Source organism: Trichosurus vulpecula, chromosome 3, assembly GCF_011100635.1.
Source record: "Trichosurus vulpecula isolate mTriVul1 chromosome 3, mTriVul1.pri, whole genome shotgun sequence".
In the NCBI taxonomy this organism is placed as follows: domain Eukaryota; kingdom Metazoa; phylum Chordata; class Mammalia; order Diprotodontia; family Phalangeridae; genus Trichosurus; species Trichosurus vulpecula.
This window is the reverse complement of record NC_050575.1, coordinates 156,857,139-156,877,065: the sequence shown is the minus strand read 5'-3', so window position 1 is coordinate 156,877,065 and position 19,927 is coordinate 156,857,139. Positions and strand designations below refer to the sequence as shown.

The 19,927-nt window shown below is 39.3% G+C and overlaps 2 protein-coding genes across 3 annotated transcripts in view; one reads left to right on the top strand and one right to left on the bottom strand.

Annotated features, from left to right (window-relative positions):
- Positions 1-18,649, bottom strand: part of RSPRY1 (ring finger and SPRY domain containing 1) — a 63,365-nt gene extending 44,716 nt beyond the window's left edge. Inside the window, exons 1-2 of one of the 2 annotated variants that reach the window (XM_036751736.1) lie at positions 18,464-18,649; positions 174-341 (exon numbers count right to left, since the gene is read on the bottom strand). The gene's annotated coding sequence lies outside the window, so the exon portion shown is untranslated. The remainder of the gene's footprint in view (positions 1-173; positions 342-18,463) is intronic. The other variant, XM_036751735.1, reaches the window with a different exon arrangement.
- Positions 18,650-18,881: 232 nt separating this feature from the next.
- Positions 18,882-19,927, top strand: part of PSME3IP1 (proteasome activator subunit 3 interacting protein 1) — a 46,174-nt gene continuing 45,128 nt past the window's right edge. Inside the window, exon 1 of the mRNA XM_036748207.1 lies at positions 18,882-19,034. The gene's annotated coding sequence lies outside the window, so the exon portion shown is untranslated. The remainder of the gene's footprint in view (positions 19,035-19,927) is intronic.

Here is a 19,927-nt window from a genome sequence, read left to right as displayed (position 1 = left end):
GCAGAAAGCCCCAGACCTTGCTGGGCTTTGTAACAGGGAATCTTGAATTGAGCATACACTGTTGCATGGGACAAGATTTCTTATCTTCTAGCTGTCAGGACATTTAGTATCATGTATCATCTAAGATGGTGCGGCATTCTACTATGGTGATTAACAACAATTGTAACACATACGTGACTACTGTATAGCAGGTTGAGGGATGTTTCTTACTGGTCTCCCCAGCATCCACTGTTGTAATCCCCAAATGCTTCAGGGCTGTAGTACTGCTTCCTGAATCATTATCATCATCTGGGATGATGACAGATACATAATCACAAGTTGACTGTAGGAATTCAGTCTACCTATCAACAAAGAAGGGGAAGGAAGTGAAAGAAAGGAAAACAAATGCCAAAATACTAGGCAAATATTCAAGAACTTCAAGATAAGATTAAGGCTAGGAAGTAGCAAGGCTTGAAGGAGGAGAGAACAAGGGAGGCTATAAAGCTACAATTTAGTTTTTAACTCCAGCACTTAGGGCAGTTTCTATAAAAATTAACTAAGCTGCTAATGGCTGAGCCCAAGTCAAAAATGCAGTGATTTTTTTTTGAAGGAGGTCAAAACTAGAATTTGTTAAAAATAAGTTGGTTTGCTTTCAATTTCTAAAGCCATCCTAGTAAAGAAAAAAGTTTCTGAGTTGAAGATGTTTAGAGATAAAGGAAATAAAAATGAATTAAGCTACACAGGTTTTTAGCTTATTTGGGTTTCATTATGTTTGGAAGTCACCTATATGTGTATATAATTTTTAGTTTTTAAAAAGTTTTGAGACTAAATCTCTGCCCAGTCTCAAGTAGAGCTAATCTCACGACTTATAGGGATGGAAGCTTTAACCTGGCCATCTTTGCCCGGGGCTAACTCATCTCTCCCTACATAGCCCTTGTGTCAAAGAGCTCACCATATTGGTGCCTACAGGATTATAGGCCTGAGCTACCACATCTGGCATGTATATGAGTTTTATTTTTAAATATGGTTCACTGATAATTTATAGGACAATGGTGAAAAAAAAACCACTACTATTATTTCAAGGTTGAAGTACTGAGTTGAATTGTTATCTTCATGCCACACACAGATCATCTTTCTTTTAATAACTCAGAAAATGATCTCAACTATCAAACCAAGAAGTATAGTTTAAAAACAGATTTTTAATTATGAAGGCTACAGTTTTTACTGACAAAATAATTATCTGAATAAAAATTAAATCAATAAAGGAACATTCAATAGAACAGATAGGCATATCACAAAAGAAATCATCAAATAATTAAAAGATCTTAGGAGTTACTGCAGTTGAAAATCACACACAGTTTTACAGCTTTAGAGCTGGAAGAGATCTTAGATAGCATCTCTTTAGAAACAAGCCAACAAACATAATGTTCTTAAGGATATGAAAAGAAATATTACATTAATTCAAAGCAATTCAACAAACACTAAACCTACTATAGTGACCTCTCTAGTCTTCAGAGGACTACCTCCCTTCTTCAAGCAATGGTATAAAAAGATGAAAGACAGCCGCTTACTCCCCAAGAGGTTACAATCTAAGATGAGGATGAGACAAACACACAAATATGATTCAATGAAGAATATAAGAACAAAAGAAAAATCCAGAGAAAGAAGTACCCTTTTTTTTTAAACAAAGATACTGGAAAGAGGTTATCTTGTAAAACTATGGCTGGAGGGGATAATTCTTAACCAAATAAGAGATTGAAGTTTTTATTTAAAAAAAGATAATTTTGATTAAATCAAATTTAAAAAATTTTGTATGAAAACACTGTTGAGCTAGAGTAAGTAAAAATACTAATGCCTGAGGGAAAGTCTTCACAGCAAATATCTCTGATTAAGGAAGGAAAGAGACAAGAATTTATTAAGCACCTTCTATATACAAAGCATCATGCTAAACACTTTACTATTAGTATCTCATTTGAGTCTCAAGACACTTCTAGGAAGAAAGTGCTACTATAATCTCCATTTCACAGATGAGAAAATTGAGGCAGACAGAGGTTAAGTTAATAGTCAGTAAACATTCATTAAGTGGCTACTATGTGCCAAGTACTGTGATAAGCACTGGTGCTAGAAAAAGAAGCAAAACATAGTCCCTGCCCTTAAGGAGCCCACAGTCTACTGAGTGATTTACCTAGGGTTACACAACTAGTAATTGGCTGAGGCTGGATTTGAACTAAGGTCTTCCTGACTCCAGGCCCAACATTATGGCCAAGGTGCCAACTAGCTGCAGACACTAAGACATACAAGAAATATAAGGAGTTGAAACAAATATAAAAGATTAAGGACCATTTTCAAATACACAAGGGGTAGGAGGATATGGGAAGTCACTTTGCAAAAGAAGAAATGGGAACAATCAACAACCATCTGGGAGAATGCTCCAAATCACTAACAAGAGAAAGGAAAAACAATTTTTGGTTTCATCTAACAACCATCAAAGTGGTAAAGGTGACAAGATGGAAATGGTTAATGTTGGAAGGGCTCTAGGAAGACAGGCATGATAATTAACATAATGTTGGTAGAGCAGTGAATGAATTGGTCCTGGTGTTATGGAAAACAAGAATTATACTAAAAATTACTAAACTATTTATAGTCAAGGAACCAGTAATACCACAACTGAGCATGTACCTTCGGAAGGGCAAAAACAGAAGGAAAGCTCCTATGTATACGTTAACAAATATTTGTAGTAGCCCTTTTTGTGGTATGTAGAACTGGAAGCAGTGTAGATGATTGGTAACTAGAGAATGGTGGAATAAATTGTGGCATATGTATGTAATTAAATATTATTGTATCATAAGAATTGAGCAGAATAAAGAAGAATCAGGAGAATAACTGCATAACGACAATGATAATAGAAATGAAGACATCACTGAAAGACATCAGAATTCTGACCAATAATGACAAGTCTGATGGTGAAGTATGCTTCCCTCCTTTTGGCAAACAGGTGGTGGATTACAGGTATAGAGTGTGGCATACTTTTTAAAGACATGGCCAATGTACTGACTTGTTGTGCTTAGCTGTAATTCTTTTGACACAAGGTAGGAGAGTGGGTTCTCTGGAACAAGTGCTTAGCACAATGCCTGGTGTATAGTAAGTGCTTAACAAATGTTTACTAACTGACAGACTGGGCAAAGGATGGTAGGAGCCCTGCCTGTAGTTCACATCAATGGGAAATGATAGCTATATGAAAATGTCAACAAATGGCAGAGGAGCAGGAAGAAGTACAGCTGAGCTTTACTTCACAACTCTTTCATAGAGATCTTGAAAACACGTTAGACCAGAGATGGAGAACGTGTGTCCCCTTGAGGCCACATGTGGCCCTTCAAGTCCTCACGTGCAGCCCTTTGACAAAATCCAAACTTCACAGAACAAATCCCCTTCATAAAAGAATTTGTTCTGTGAAACTCAGACTCAGTCAAAAGGCTGCACCCAAGGACCTAGAAGGCGACATGTGGTCTCGGGGCCAAAGGTTCCCCAACCTTGCACTAGGGCAAGTCCTCCTGATTGGGAAAGTCAATTAAAAAAAATCAAAATGAGTAATTTTTCCTGACCAGGTTGGTACAGACAGACACAGTCAAAGACATCTTTAGACAGTGGGGACAGGGTCTAGCCAGGAATAACCGCACAAGAATTCCAGCACAGGGAGAGGCTATGTACCAGAGCAAGAAGGGGTCTTAGATCCAGTACAGAGGCCAGGCCTGACTTTGTGCAGGGTGCAGGAAAAGGTGCTAACAGGAAGCTCTGTCACTTGCTATCCAGTTTCAGATCACAGATTCAGAGAGGAATGTAGAAGGAACCTTGGCATTTCAGGTCATGGGCCCTAGGTTGTATATGGCACAGGCTGAGGCCTACAGTGGACTAACCAGGGAAGGAAACACAGATCAAAGGGGAGCCTGCAGTTCTGTCATTCTGAACTAGTAGTTTTCCAGATGGCTGACAGTGGTTAAGTCAGCAGCAGCCTACTAAAACTCCAAATAGGGCAGGCCCACAGGTGTGTTCACAGATCCAGACCCAAGTCAGGAACATGTAGAGTTCAGTATAGGAGGGCAGTGATCAAACTTTGCCCTGGATCACATCACTTTGGGAGCACTGAAAACTTCTAGCTCCTTATCCTGAGCTATCCCTGAGATCCTGGAATAATATAACATTCAACAACAGCCTAAGAAAACAGCATCAGGACCCTAGTGCGCACAAGCTCAATCCTGATATTCCCTGTAGAAGGATGCACAGCCCGGCCCTACCATTAAACCTAAAGTCTGGAAGTAGGATAGAAGAATGAGCAAGCAAACAAACAAAAATCCCATCATAAAGAGCTATTCTGGTGACATGAACGCTGAAGACAGAAACCCAGAAGAACAGAATTGCTCCAAAACCTCTACAAGCAAAGCCTCAGAGAAAAACAGAGGTTGGACACAAGTTCAATTAGAATTCCTAGAAGAGCTAAAGCAAGAATTTAAGGAATTTAAAGTGTGTTTTATAAATTCTATCAGAGTGCTAGAAGAAAAAACTGGAAAAGAAATGAGAGCTATGGAAGAAAGAATTGAGAAAGGAACTAACAGCGTGGCACAAGAAAAGGGAATTGGGAAGAGAACTAACGGCTTGTCCAAGCAATCTGAATGGATCAAATAGAAGCTAATGACTCCATGAGACAACAAAAAAAATATTAAAAGTCAAAACACTGAAAAAATAAAATAAAATTAAGGCACTTCATAGTAAAAACAACTAACCTAAAAAACAGATCAAGATGGGAAAATTTAAGAATTACTGGATTACTTGAAAGCCATGACCAAAAAGAGACTAGACATAATTAAAACAAAACAAACCCCCAAAACCTGTCCATATCTCAGAACCAGAGAGCAAAGTGGAAACAGAAAGAATTTACTGGTTACCTCTAATAAGAAACCCTAAAATGAATGCTTCTAGGAACATTATAATCAAAATCTAGTGCTTCTAGGTCCAAGAAAAACACTAAAAGCAGCCATAAAGAAAGAATTCAAGTACCTATAGGCTGCACCTGATGTAGTAGCTACCATCATTTAGAGTAGAAGCCTGGAATGTGATATTTCAGAAGTCAAATGCTATATAAGCTTTCAATAAAGACTACTGTCCATCAAAACTGAGTATAATCTTACAGAGGAAGAAATGAACCTTTAATGAAACAGAGGACTTCCAAGCATTGCTGATGAAAAGACCAGACTGAATAGAAACTCTGAAGTGCAAACACAGGAGTCAAGAGAAACATAAAAAGGTAATCATGAGCAAACAAACACAAGGGAACTAAATAAAGATAAACTGTTTACATTCTAATATGAGGAGGTGATACATATTCCTTTTCAGAACCCTATCACCATCAGGAGATATATAGAGAGCTTAATTAGAAAGAGAGGCTAGGAGTGGTTCTGTTGTGTTTTGATGATCTTAAAAGAGGGTACAAATAGAACTCTATACAAACATGCAGGAAGGGTGACACTTGAACCTTATCATCTGAATAATAGGAGGAAATACACACAGACACACACACACACACAGAGAGGGGTACACAAATATATTTCACTTGACAGGGAAACATGAGAGAAAAAGGGGAATAAGAAAGGAAAATTAAAAGAGGGATTAGTCCTAAACAAAGTAAACTCCAAGGGAGTATAGAAATATTTATAGCAACTATTTTTTGTGGTGGCAAAGAATATGAAACTAAGGAGGTGCCCATGAGTTGGGGAATGATTGAATAAGTATATGAACATAATGGAATACTACTGTGCTAAAGAAACAATGAAAGGGATAGTTTCAGAGAAACCTGAGAAGTCTGTATCAACTGATTCAGAGTGAAGTGAGCAGAACCAAGTGAACAATTTATACAATAACAACAATACTGTAAAGATAAATAACTCTGAAAGACTTGGGAACTTTGACCAACACAATGACTAATTACACAATTCCAGAAGACTCATGATTCTACCAGAGGACTCCATGCTACCCACTTCCTGAAAGAGATATAATGACTTAAAAGATTCAGACAAAAAAAAAATTGGTTTTTGACATGATCAATACGGGAATTTTTTTTTTTTTTGCTTAGACTATACATGTTTGTTACGGGGTTTTGTTTTTCTCTCCTAATGGAGGATGGGAGGGAGTTGGGAGAAAGAGAAAGCAGATTTTTGTTGATAAAAAACAAAATTTAATTAAAAATAATGAAAAAAGTGCCAAACATTTAAATAAACTAAATTCTATTTAAAAAATTTGATGAGGGAAAGATCAATTTCAGCTGCAGGGAAATCAAGGAGGAGGCACCTAAGCTGTGTTTTAAAGGAAAGGAAAACACTGTAATAGGCAGAAAATAGACTGAATTGTATTTCAGACTTGCAGAACTATATGTGAGCAAAATAGGAATGGAGGAAACAGTTTTATAGTCTGGCTAGAAGCTAGACTGTATGAAAGAATGTAATATGAAATAAACCTGGAAAGGTGAATGATACTGAAACACATTTCCTTCCTCTCTGCAGAAGGGTGGTTGGCTACAGCTGTGGAATCTTACATACTGTCAGTCCCAGCTGCTTTACTGGATGGTTTTGCTCAAATGTCTTTTGTTTGCTGTAAAGAATGACATCAGGGAGGAGCGTTTACTGGGAAGTGATTGTTATATTTAAAAATGCATAAATAAGACATTTATGTTTTTTAAAGAAAAAAAGACTAGAAAATTAGGCTGAAGCTAGCTTGTGAATGGCCATAAATTCCAGGTTAGAGAATTATAGGCAATGCAGAGCTACTAAAAACTGTTGTACAGGGGTGTGGCATGGTTAGGCCTGGGCATTAGGACGGTTATTTGCTAGATTTCTGAGAGACTGGAGCCAAGGAAATCAGCTAGAAAGTTACTACAATGCCCCAAGCGATGAGGACCTGACCTATGCTGATGAGAGTAGAGAGGACAAGAAAGGCACAAGAGAGAATAAAAGGAAAATAATGCCATTTTCTAGTTTTACTTGGCACCAAAGAGCTGGAACATTTCATTAGAGAAAAAAGCACTGCTACCTTTAGGTGGCATCTATGAACTTAAAAAAAATCATTTTGATAAATATTTCAATAAAGTTGCTTTCCTTTGTGATCTTATATATTTTATTCTATGTATCTGAAACATTCTGAGAAGAGATCCACGGGCTTTGCCAAAGGGATTCACGCTATGACACAGAAAAGGTTAAGAGCAATAGAGGAGCAGACAGAAGTGTGGACATTTAAACCACAACATCTTAATTCTTTACGAATGTCTTACAAGTATTCAATGAAACACTTTCTCAGGATCCTCATTTTAAAAACAGTAAGATATAGACTGTTGTTCCAATAAACAACACCAAGTACCATTTGATTAATACTGCCAGTGTCACTGTCAAATCTCTATTAGTTCAATTAAAATACAACTCAATAATGGATCTGCTGAACAATGGTTCAGTGAGAACTCAAAGGATATTCAAAGATAACAAATAAATGATGCATGCATTAATAAATCCAGAATTATACAGCTAAAAGCCCTAAAATCCAGAGCTACTTCTGGGTTAGAAAGGACATATCAAATGGAGAATTTTTTAAGGATTGATAATTTTGATTTTCCTCAATTTCCATATACCAGTTCCCACAAATTCTAGGAAACATTAAAAAAATTAAAAACTTGCTGAACACATGTAAAGAACAAGTTTTACTCTTCCATTTTGTATACTTTTACAGAATGTTATATTCTCCTCTAAAATGACTTGGATAAAGTGGTTGAGATGTCTAGAATTCTGTTCAAATACAGCATCACAATAAAATAATACTATCAGAGCTACCTCTGCCAGTTTCACAGTACAGTACATACTAAAAGGTACCCTAACTGCAATTAAAACAGAAGTAACAGGTGCTGTGTGAAACTGGAAATTAGTATTACCTGTGAAAATGTAAAGACAGAACATTAATGATTTTTTTAAAAAGGGTTTAGACCCCTACATTCATTTACTCAACATTCACTGAGTACCTTCTATGTGTAGGCCCCTGATGGTAGATGCTGGGGACAAATACAATGATGAAAAAGACCCTGTTCTTGCCCTTAAAACTTAGTCATTCATCAGTCAAAGGGGTACCAATTCAATGAGCCTCAACAATGCTCAACACACTATTTAAGTAACTGGGGATACAAAGACAAAAAATGAAGCAGTCCCTGCTCTCAAGGGGTTTCCATCTTTATTCAAAGAAATAAATAGATCATCACATAAATAGAAAGTATTACTGGATTATAGAATAATCAGGCAACAGATTTTTTAAATTTCATTTTTTGGGGGTTACATTTTAAGTTCCAAATTGTCTCCTTCCTTCCCTCCCCACTCCTCACTAGAAAAGGCCAGCACCTGACAAACATACATATTTATACGTAAAACCATACTATGTGTAATTCTATCTACCCGTTCTTTCTCTGGAGGTGGACAGCAGCTTCCTTCAAAGGTCCTCTGTAGTTGATCTCAGTATTTACAACACTCAAAATAACTCATTCACAGTTATTCTTCGAAGAATACTGCTGTTACCTTATACAACATTCTCTTGTCTCTGCTCTAGATTTTTTTTAACTAAGCATTTTGCCACCAGTTTTCTCAAGTTTTTGAAAATAAAAAGGAATATTGTTGACAGTGTTTCCTTTTGCTTTTTTACATAATAACAGGACTTATATAAGTTTTCAAAGTACTTTACAAATATTACCCCATTTGATCCTCACAACAGCCCTGGGAAGTACATGCTATCATTATCACCATTTTATAGATGGGAAAGCAATGAGGCAGAAGTTAAGTGACTTGCCCAAGGTCACAGTTAATAAGCGTGTCTGGGGCAAGATTTGAACACGGATCTTCCTGACTCCAGGGCCAACACTCTATTCACTCGGTTACCTAACTACCACATTAAATTGTCTTTTTCCCTTAAAATATTCAGGCCCCTCCCTATTCAGTTCAACCTTCCCTAGTAACAAAGAAAAATATTTAAACAAAACAGAGCTAGTTAAAGGGAGTCTGATGGTATATACACATTCCACATCCACAGACCCACTACTTCTCAACTGAGAGATTGGTGTATTTTATCATCAGTTCTCTGGATCATAATTGGTCACTACAGTTAATCAAATTTCAACTGCTTTTCAGTATTATTTTTGTTATTTATATTAGCACTACAAAACTATGGAAAAACATCAATGAACAGTCTATGTGGCAGCACTGTGCTAGGATACAAAGAAAGGTAAAGGACAGTCTTTAATCTTGAGGAGCTCACAATCTAATGAAGGAAACAGCACAGGGATAATTACGTACAAACAAGCTGCATTCAGGATAAAAGAGAAATAATTAGCAGAGAAAAGGCAGTAGAACTAAAAGAGACTGGTAAAGGCTTCCTGTAGAAGGTGGGATTTTATTTGGGACTTCAGGGAAGTCAGAAGGCAGAGAGACTATTCTATGTACACGGTACAGCCAGTGAAAATTCCTCAAATTGGGAGATGAAGTGTCTTGTTCAAGGAACAGCAAGGAGGCCATGCCACTGGATTCCAGAGTACATGTGTATGTATGAAGTGTATAAGGTATAAGAAGACTGGAAAGGTGGGGGTGGGGGGGCCACCAAGGTTATGAAAGACTCAATGCAAAGAGGACTGTATTTGATCCTGGAGGTGATATGGAACCTTCTGGGTTTACTACACAGGGAGTGATAAGGTCAAAAGCACAATAAGAGTAAAAGATTTCTTAAAATTTGTTTCCTCAAACTCCACAAGCATTTTTAACTTTTTAAAGAAAAGAAAATATGAGATCTTCTATTTCTATATTGAGGCTTTGGATTTACTGAAAAAAAAATATAGAATCTTCTTTTTTGGGTAAAAAATTTAAGCCTTAGACATGTTGGCCTCAGATATGTTAGGTTGTAAAGTAGTGAGTTTTTTTTATTTTGTTGTCAGTATAAACCATAGACTTCTCCATCATAAACAGATCATCATTCAAACACTTAGCCAAAAAAAAGCACTAGTCTAGCTCCTTCAAACAAATGATCCAGGAATCAATGATTCACTGTCTCAAATATTTGCTTGTAGCCAATCATAATACAGCCTGGTGACAGCAAAAGTTTTTTTTTCCCCTGAAAATAAGAATTTGGTACCATAATGCCAAGAAAAGAGAAACTGGTAAATGAATGACCACAAAAAGGGAAAAACAGACTTCAGGCAAAAAACCACTTTTCCTCTCAGCTCCCATTCATTACTCAAAGACACTGTAATGTATATTTAAGTCTCATTTCATAGAATAAAATGATAGTACAAACAGCAATGATGTATATAGTGACACTGCAAACTGTCATGATTAAGAAAATAAATTTCGAACTAGGCAGTGTGGTAAAGTGGAAGAGCATTAGTTTTGAGTTGGAGGACCTAGATTCAAATCTCTGCTTCACTACTATTACTTGTCGTGATTTTGGAATATTAGTACTGACGTGTTGTCACTGTTGAGAAGTGTTCAAATGACTAAGGCCCTTTAACCAGGCTCTTGCCTCTTTTTGCTTTGAGATGAGGATACTGTCATCTACACCTCCACATTTTTTTGGACTGCACACCCCATCAGTAAAGAATTTTTGAGCAGGTGTACCCAATACAGACACTACTATACTAATGATGTAACTCATAAAACTTATATAAAAACAAAAATTTTAAAAGGATGAGATAAAGATGAAACTTGATCCTAGAATCAAAAGAGAGCAACCAAAGTTTAATGAATCCAGGAAAGTAACATGGTCAGACCTCTGTTCTAGCAGAGGGGAGAAGTGTTGAATAATAGCAGGTGAAGGGGTCTAGTTTAGTCATGTTGGAGACAAGCCCATGACTGACTATTGTGTGGTGAGGAACCGTCTTCACTTCCTCTGACTGGTTGATCACATAGCCCTTGGGGTCATTCCATGGCCCCCAGAGGGTACAGAATCCACATTTTAGAGACTAACTTAAGATGACAATTTTTCTACAAGTATGCTTTAAAGTAGTGAAGTCAAACAAATAGAATTGGAGGCCACTACGCCACACATAAAGATCACTGTGGGTCATGTATTGACTTAATTTTTAAAATGTGATATCATCTGTTTCATTGTATTTTTATTTATTTTGCTAAATACGAGTTACATTTTAAATCTGTTACTGGCTGAACTCTGGAGTGTTGTGGGTCACATGGCCATGTGTTTCACACCTCTGCTTTTTAAAAAGCACGTCACAGACTTCTACTCTCTCAGTCTACTTTCCTGGTTTTTCATTCATAACATGCCCACTAACCATGGATATAACTCAAGGTTCCATCCTAGGTCCTCTTCTCTTTTCACCCTATGCTATCTTATCAGCTACTATGGACTCAATTATCTCTATGCAGATAACTCCTGCATCTAAATATACAGATCTAGCCACTAGCCAGGAATACAGTCATTACTGCCTTTCCGACACCTCACACTGAATGTCCTGTAGACGGCTAAAACAACATGTTCATAACCAAACTCATAACCGTTTTCCCCAATCCCCCCACCCCCCAACTTCCCTGTTATTGTAAAGGGCACCACCATATTCCCAGTCACTCAGACTCATACATTTTGTGTCATCCTTGACTTCTCACTTTCACTCCCCCCATGTAACCAAACCGTTGCCAAATCATATCCATTTTTCCTCTCATTTCTCCTAAATGTCCCCTTCTCTCTACTCACATAACCATAACCCTAGTGCAGGCCTGCATCACCTCTCACCAGGACTATTGTAACAGCCTTTTAATTGGTCTCCCTGACTCATCTTTTTACCATTCTCCACTCAGCTTCCAAATGATTGTTCTAAAGTGAAGGACTGAGCATGTAACACTCCCTTCCTTCTCCCCTCGAGGAGGTCTAGTGGCTTCCTAACATCTTCAGGATCAAAGATAAATAAATGCCAGTGTTGACATTAAAACTCTTCATAACCTGGCCCCTCCTCACCTTTCCACTTACACTTCCTATGCCTTCACACACACTCAGAGCCAGCAACACTGGTCTAGTTGTAGTTCTTCTAACACTACAAGCCAGTCTCCAAGCTTCTGCATTGGCTGTCCCCCATACCTGGCGGGAGTGCTCTGCCTCCTTACCCCCATCTCTTCATTTCCTTGGCTTCCTTTGACATTCGGCTCAAATCCTACCTTTGCAGGAGACTTTTACTGGTCTTCCCCCTTCAGACTGCCTTCTGCTTACTCTGCATGGAACTTGTTTGCACCTAATTTTTTGCATGCTGTCTCCTACACTACGATGTAAACTCCTTGTGGGCTAGAACTATTTTTGCCTTCTTTATCTTCAGTGACTGGCATATGGTAAACCACTAATCAATGCTTGTCAACTGACTGACTCTGGGTCTAAGGAATTAGTGAATTTTCGAACTGAAACAATATTTAGATGACTAAAACAATAGGAGTAGCTGAAAGTTATGGCAATTTTGAGGGGCGGGTGGTGAATGAGAATCCTGGCAAGAGAGAATAATAGAAAAAAGTGACTGTGGCTCATTTATGGCTTTGAACAATCGAAAAAAAGGTAAATAATCTTCCTTTATAATCCTTTAAATAAAAATAAATGCCCCTTCAAAAATTTCAAAACCAAAATTGAAGCCCATGATCATAGACGTGGAGCTAGAAGGGGCCTCAGAGTACATCTAATTCAACCCCATCATTTTATAGACAGGAGGTTAAATAACTTGTTCAAGATCACATATAGTGTCTGAGGTAGGATTTGAACCCAGATCCTTTGACTCCAGAGGCAACAATCTTTTAGAGAATTGCTAGACCTAATTGAAACAAGTGAATCAGAGAGGAACAGTATCATTAATAAGTAATTAATTTTTGAAGTCTCCTCAAAAACTGGGAGAATTTGTCCCTGAACAAATAAAGTTTCTAACAGAGGAAAAATGTAATAATTTCACGCTGGGAGGAGAGGTCATTTCCCTCGGATAGCAAATAATAATAACAAAAAGACAATTCATAGTTAGAATCCTTTATTCTTAAAACGCATAAGGAGTGAAAATCCACAGGAAAAGGAATTCTAAACTACAGGAAAATTCTCTTGCTAAAGAGAAAAGGAAATGAATTGAGCAGACTGCATGAATAATGTAACCCCATTCTGAATATAATGAGATCCACTTAAAATGAAGTCTGAAAATACTCAATTGAGTACACGAGAAAGCTATGAGCAATAAATCAGACCTGGGAATAGTGAATGCTTGCACAGTATCTTGAATATAACAGGAATTCAAACATTTGTTTAATGAATATATTCTAAAATTTGATATATGGAAAATATTCCAAAAACATCTTCCGCTAATAAAAGAGTATCTATTTTAAAGTGTGAATGATGAACCGCAAAGCAACGAAGTTATGGTGAACAAGAACACCTCATATTTGAGGTGTACAAAACCCAAGAAATTGTACAGGAGCAAGCAAAAACTAAAGACTTTGTCAAATGCAATTTCAAGCCAGAGGAAAATTATGATCCTTAGCTTGCATAGGAACGTGTTCTATTCCTCAGTTAATCCTGTGAGGTCAATTCTTTGCTGTCTTTACCCTCTTCTCAGCTTTCATACCAATATAAAATTACTTGTAAAAGTGATTCTTTCTATAAGATTATTCTCAGTAGACAAAGGCTGCTTTACTTGTGAAACCTTATAGGTAAGGACAATAAATTTATCAGTCTCCTTAAAAAACAACACCTTGCAGCACTCCCTTTTGGAGGCATGTTGATAGTTACAGTAAAATATATCTGTGTACTTGTCTACTCATCTGGTATACCTACAGGCTAAAAGATGACTGACAATGGTTAAAAACTGGGAAGATAATATTAATATTGTTATGTTCTTTCTCAATGGTAAAAGTAAAACTCTTCTGAAGGATACATTTTGAGCGTGTGTTTGTGGTCCAAGTTTCAGAGCCCAAGTTCTAGTCCTATACCTAATTGAGTGGCATAGTGAGGACCTCTCATGGAATCTGGGTCTCAGCCTTTCTGTGAGTTGAGTGGGATGAATGGGGGTGGGGACTTTTCGGCATGGCTCAGGGCTTCTGATTGACAGCTAGGCCTAAGAGTCACTAAGAATCACCTGAACTGGGTCTTTGCCAAATAAGGATAAATGTATTCTTAAGAGTTGTTATTGGCTAAATTAGCGTTTCCTTGTCCCTTGTACCCGGGTTAGGTTTCTCGCGAGATTGTAAGCCTGAACTCCACCAATGAGAGTGAAGGTCAGTGGTGGGAGGAGGATGGAACCAGCTAAGGTATATAATCATGCTTTACTTTCTGTACGTAGCCTCTTCAGCTAGCGGTGATGATGCCCTTTCCCTCGAGATTGTAATAAAGAAGTTTTCTGTTTCTACTTTGAGAGACCTCTGACTCTTAAATAATTGCTGGTGGGTAGTCTCACCCTACACAGTTTCAAATTTCCAATCTTTATACCACAAATAAGTATTCTAACTGATTAATATAGTTGGCCCTGGAAAACTAGAAGATATGAAGCTAAATCAATAGTATCACCACCACCAAATAACATTTGCAAATATTTACTAGTAATAGTGTCCTTCCATTCCAAGTATATCCTGGCTTTTGATTCCTATTCAATTTCACAACACTGCAAATGACTCTACTGTATTCTTCTTCAAAAATGTCCCCAGAGGATTGTAAAATCATAAAACCACACACCCACACACAACATGTGATCTTGGGTGTTACTACTTGAAATGCCACGTTTAAAATAAGGTTAAGAACATATTCAAAATAATTTCAAGATAATCACAATTTAAAGATGACAAAGTATCCTTTCCCTTCTTTATAATAACCTAATTTAATTTTATTATATGCATTATATCATACAACTCCAACTGAGACATGAATATAAAGCAGCATTTTGATTAGGTTCTCTTGGCAATAGATAGTACTTCTATATGTAATTTAAAAGTCAACTACTGAAGGAATGTTTGATTTGTTGACAGGGAGGATCAAATTCATTAAAATGTGGAAATACTTTTTATAATCCACCGTAATTTTAAAATAATCATGAGATCCAGAAATAATGAAGGTTGTGAATGTGGCAAAAAGCAAGAATTAGAGCACATTAATCTATAGGTGAAGATAACATCAATACTGGGAAATCAGAAAACTAACAAATGATTGTAACATTGCTGATGTTTTTAAAAGGTATTTCTGTGGAAAGAGCTAATGAATATCATATTTTCAAAAAAAAAAAGAAAACTATCTTGAACATTACAAAATAAATAATTCTGCAAAGGTAAAACCATATCCATCGATTGCAGAATAGGAACATGTCATACATTCAGAAAATGGTGAATTAGATCAGGATCTCACACAGTGAGCTGCTACAACAATTTGGTTCAAAAAAATGCAATTTTTAACCCAACTTCTGTTCGATTAAGCCAAATACCAACATGTAGTAGTTGGCAGAATTTCTGAGATTCAGAAGTGAGAGTGGGCAAGATAAACAATGCTCTGCAAATGCCAATGTTTTAAGTCACAAAATCTTCATTCTCCTTGATACACCTCTTCTCTCTAGGTTAAATAACACTACTCTACCTAGGTTCTCCAACTACGTACCTACCAGCTCCTTCTCAGTCTCTTGGGCCAAGTCACTCCCATTCACTCAACAGGGCTCAGCCTTGGGGACTCTTCTTTTTTCCCCTAAACAAATTCACTAGGTGACCTCATCAGCTCCTATGATTTTAATTATCATCTCCATGGTAATAATTCTCAGATCTATTTATCGAGCCCTAACCTCTTTCCAAATGTTTAAACCTGAATCTCCAACTGCCTATTAGACGTTGAACTAGATGTCCTATACATATAATTAGACTCAACATGTCCAAAACTGAACTTGTTATCTTCCCTAAAAATTTACCAATTACCGTTGAAGAAACCATCATCCTCCCAGTCATTCAAGCTTGTAAGGTATCATCCTTGACTCTTCACTCTCCTCCCCCATATCCAATCTGTTGCTAAGATCTGTAGGGTTCACCTTTGTAACATCTCCAGAATAATACTTCCCCTCCTTATCTCTGATACTGCCACCACCCAGGTCCAGGACCTTATCACTTCACATGTGGACTACTACAATAGCCTTCTGGCTTGATTACTTGCCAAAATATCTCACCATTCCAATCTAATCCTTCATTCAGCAGTCAAATTAATCTTTCTAAAGTACACATCTGACTATGTCACTATCCACTATGCAATAAATTCCAGTAGCTCCCATATTGCCATCAGGGTTAAATGTAAAATTTTCTATTTGTCTTTTCAAACTCTCCACAACTTAGCTGCCTCCCGCCTTTCCAGTCTTCTTATACCAATCTCCCTCCCATGTACTCTGCAATCCAGTGACACTGGCCTCCTTGATGTTTCTTTTCAAGACACTCCATCTCCCAACCAGGCATTTTCACTGGCTGTTCTTCTTAGGTGGAATGAACTTCATCTCTGCCTCCTCACTTCCTTCAAGTCCCAGTTAAATTCACCTCTTCTATGAGGAGCTTTTCTGCATTATTTCCAACTTATCCTGTACATATCTTGTTTGTACCTAGTTATTTTCAGTGTCTCCCCCATCACACTGTGAATTCCTTGAGAGCAGGGCCATTCTTTGTATCCTCAATGATTAGCACGGTGCCTGATACTTAATGGGGCAATGAATAGAGCACCAGTCAGGAAGACCTAAGTTCAAAACCTATCTCAGACACCTAATAGCTATGTGGTCCTGGGAAAGTCACTTAACCTGTGTTTATCTCAATTTCCTCATCTGTAAAATGGGGTTAATAATAGCACCTACCTCCCAGCTGTTGAGAGGATCAACTTGAGATCACTGTAAAGCATTTAGCACAGTGCCTGGCATTAACTAATGTCTGTGTTAGCTATTATTAGATGTTAGATATTATTATTAAAAGATCATTCTTCAATAAATATTGAGATCGCTTGGCAAAATCACAACTAAAAAAGGAAGCAATAAAGTTATCTGCACACAACTAAATATGTAAGAAAAAGGAGGACCAGAAAAGCTTCTTCAAAGACTTATTATAGTATATTTTACATATATTTCCATTTTCCTGGCAAAAAATGAAGCATCACTATGGATATTTAAAATGAAATTGTGAGAAACACACTTTAAAGGAATATGTTTAGTTTTTTCTAGTTTCAGTACTAAATGTCATTAAGGGCAAGGAAACTAGGGTTTTCTTTAAATACCACAAAACTCCCAGAATACAGATCAAGAATGCTGAATATTTAAGACAACTATGAACTTTTGATCCTAAAAGATTAAAGTACAAGATTTACCAGAGAGGATTTCATTCATTCTCACCATACACCTAATGTAGCTAAAGACAGATGATTTTACTCACTATTTTAACATAGACTAGAAAGATATGCGACCTAGAGGGAAGACTGCTCTTTTCTGGGCCTCAATTTTCTCATATGTATAGGAGGGGTTTGGATTAAGTACACGAGGGGACACGCGGCCTAGTGGAAAGAACACTGAATCCAGATTTCAAAGAAGGAGACTCCGGGTTCAGATCCCAGTTGGACAAAAGTAACTTCACCTCATTGGGCCTTAGTTTCCCATCATCGGAGGGATGAACAGCTGCAGTATCTAGTTCACAGGACTTTTGTGAAGAAAGTGCTCTAAAAACCTTAAAGTGCTTTCTAAATGTATATTACTCTCATTTCTAAGATCACTTCCAGCTCTAAGTCCTGTAAATTTATTTGAAAGAATCCTGGCCAGGGAAGCAGAAGAACTTGGTAGCCCCAGCTTTACCACTCACTAATCTGATGTAGCCTTAGGCAATGCCCTCCAGACCTCTCAGGGTCTCAGTTTTTCTAGTGGCAAAATAAATGGGGAGCCTGGATTTGAAGGATCATAGAATTTAGAACGGGAAGGGCCTTAGAGAATACCTAGTCCAACCCTTCCCTCATTTTACAGAAAAGAAAATACAGGCCCAAAGAAGGGAAGGGGCTTGACCAAGGTCATATAGATAGTAAGTAGCAAAAATGAAGTTCGAACCCAGATCCTCGGACTCTAAATCTAGTGACTTAACATCCTATTACCTGTCTTTAAGCTTCTTTCCAGCTCTCAATCTTGAATGCCACCTTCCCCGCTCCAGCGGCACCCCACCTGCAGGAGCTTCGAGCCCCCAGAACCCTCCTTCCCTTCTCCTCTTGCACCCTGGGTACCTCTTCCCTCCGCCCATTCTACAGCGCCCCCGGCAAGCCCCACCCCGCCCCCCAGTCTCCCTCCCTCAGCTTCCCCAGCGGCCCCTCCCCCGGGCCGGCTCGGGCCGCTCCCCGCCCCGACGGCAGCCCCTTCAGTCTCTCCTTCCGCCCTCTTTCTCCCCTTGGAGATTCCCGCAAACCAGGCGGCCGGGGCCCCGTGACTGACTTTTCGTGGTCTCCCGTGGGACGGAGGCACGGTCTGCGGCGCAGCGACTCCTTTGTGACAGCTCCGGACGGGCGATAAAGATGGACGCGCAGCCCCGGCACTGCCATTCCGCGTTGAGCCCTCCCCCGCTCCGTAACGCCCCGGTCCGCCTTCCCTCTCGTCCCCTAGGAAACACCCACCTCACTCCCCGTTGGCCTTTTCCAGAGTCAACCAATCGGTATCCAGGTAGCATGATCAGGTGACCCTCCTCTCGCTTTGCCCCTCCCTCACCCTAGCTAGCCAATGCTCACGCTAAAGCGTGAAAAGTCCAATCAGATTGCCTAGGCTCTAGGTTGTTGTATGTCAGAGCCGGGCTCCCATTGCTCAGTCCGCGGCAGCCGGGGAGGAAGAGCGATAAAGATAGGCCAATCTGCCTCGGGGAAGGCGGGTCCTACGGTGGACGAAAGGGAGTGGAAGCTCTGAAGGACCAAAAGCATTCAAAAAGCAAAGTCGGAGGTGGGGAAAAGTGAGGCCTTGGTGGCGGTTGAGGAGGGTGTTCTCTGCTGAGGGGGTCTCGGCTGAGGTGTGCAAGGTAGGTGAGCGTGGCCGGGACTTGAGGCAGAGGCTGCTTAGGCGGAGAAGCGTGCACTCCAAACCTCTTTTTACAGAGCAGACAGACTCGTGTGAGAAGGGACGGCTTTAGTGTTATTGAGACTGAGGAACTGGGGCTTGGGAGGTAAAGCCGTGATCGGGGGCTCCCGAAGAGACGCGGGGAACCCGCCCCGGCCTCGCAGGGTGCGTGACAGGGTATGGATGGGGGCAGGCCGTCCTCCCGCTGCCGGTTCCGCTGCCTCGTCCGACAGTTGGGTCCCAAGCGAGGGCACTGCCTGAGTGAGGAGGGGGCCCAAATGAGATCCGGAGCCCCAGGGAGGGGGCTTAGGAGGTCTTAGTGCTCAGAGAACGTGGAAGGGCCCCCTGGCTGAAGGGCCCAGAGCCCTAGATATGACTCCTGGAGACCCAGACAGGCTCCAGGCTTGGCCCTGGGCCTTAAGAGCGTGGTCTTGGTCCCTTGAGTTCAGCCAGGGTTTATTAAGCTTTTACCTCAGAGTCAAACGCCTCTGTCCCGAACCCAGGCAGGCAAAGGCAGGACCTTCTGGGGGGAGGAGGAAGAGCAAGACCTGGTGCAGGAGGTCTGGACACCAATATACCAGCAAGCCAGGGAAAGAATCATAAATACGAAGAAGAGATAAAATGTTGGGGGGTGGAGAGCAAGGAAAAAGCATCATGTACCAAGTGGCATCTGAGCTGGACCTTCAAGGAGAAAGACGTCAGCAGACAAGAGTGGGGATGTCAATCAATAAACAACATTAAAGACTTACTATGTGCAATGTGAAAGTGCTGGAGATCCAAAGAAAAGCAAATGACAGTCCCTGCTCTCAAGTAGCTAAATTACATGGAGACAACATGCAAAGGACTACTAGTGAA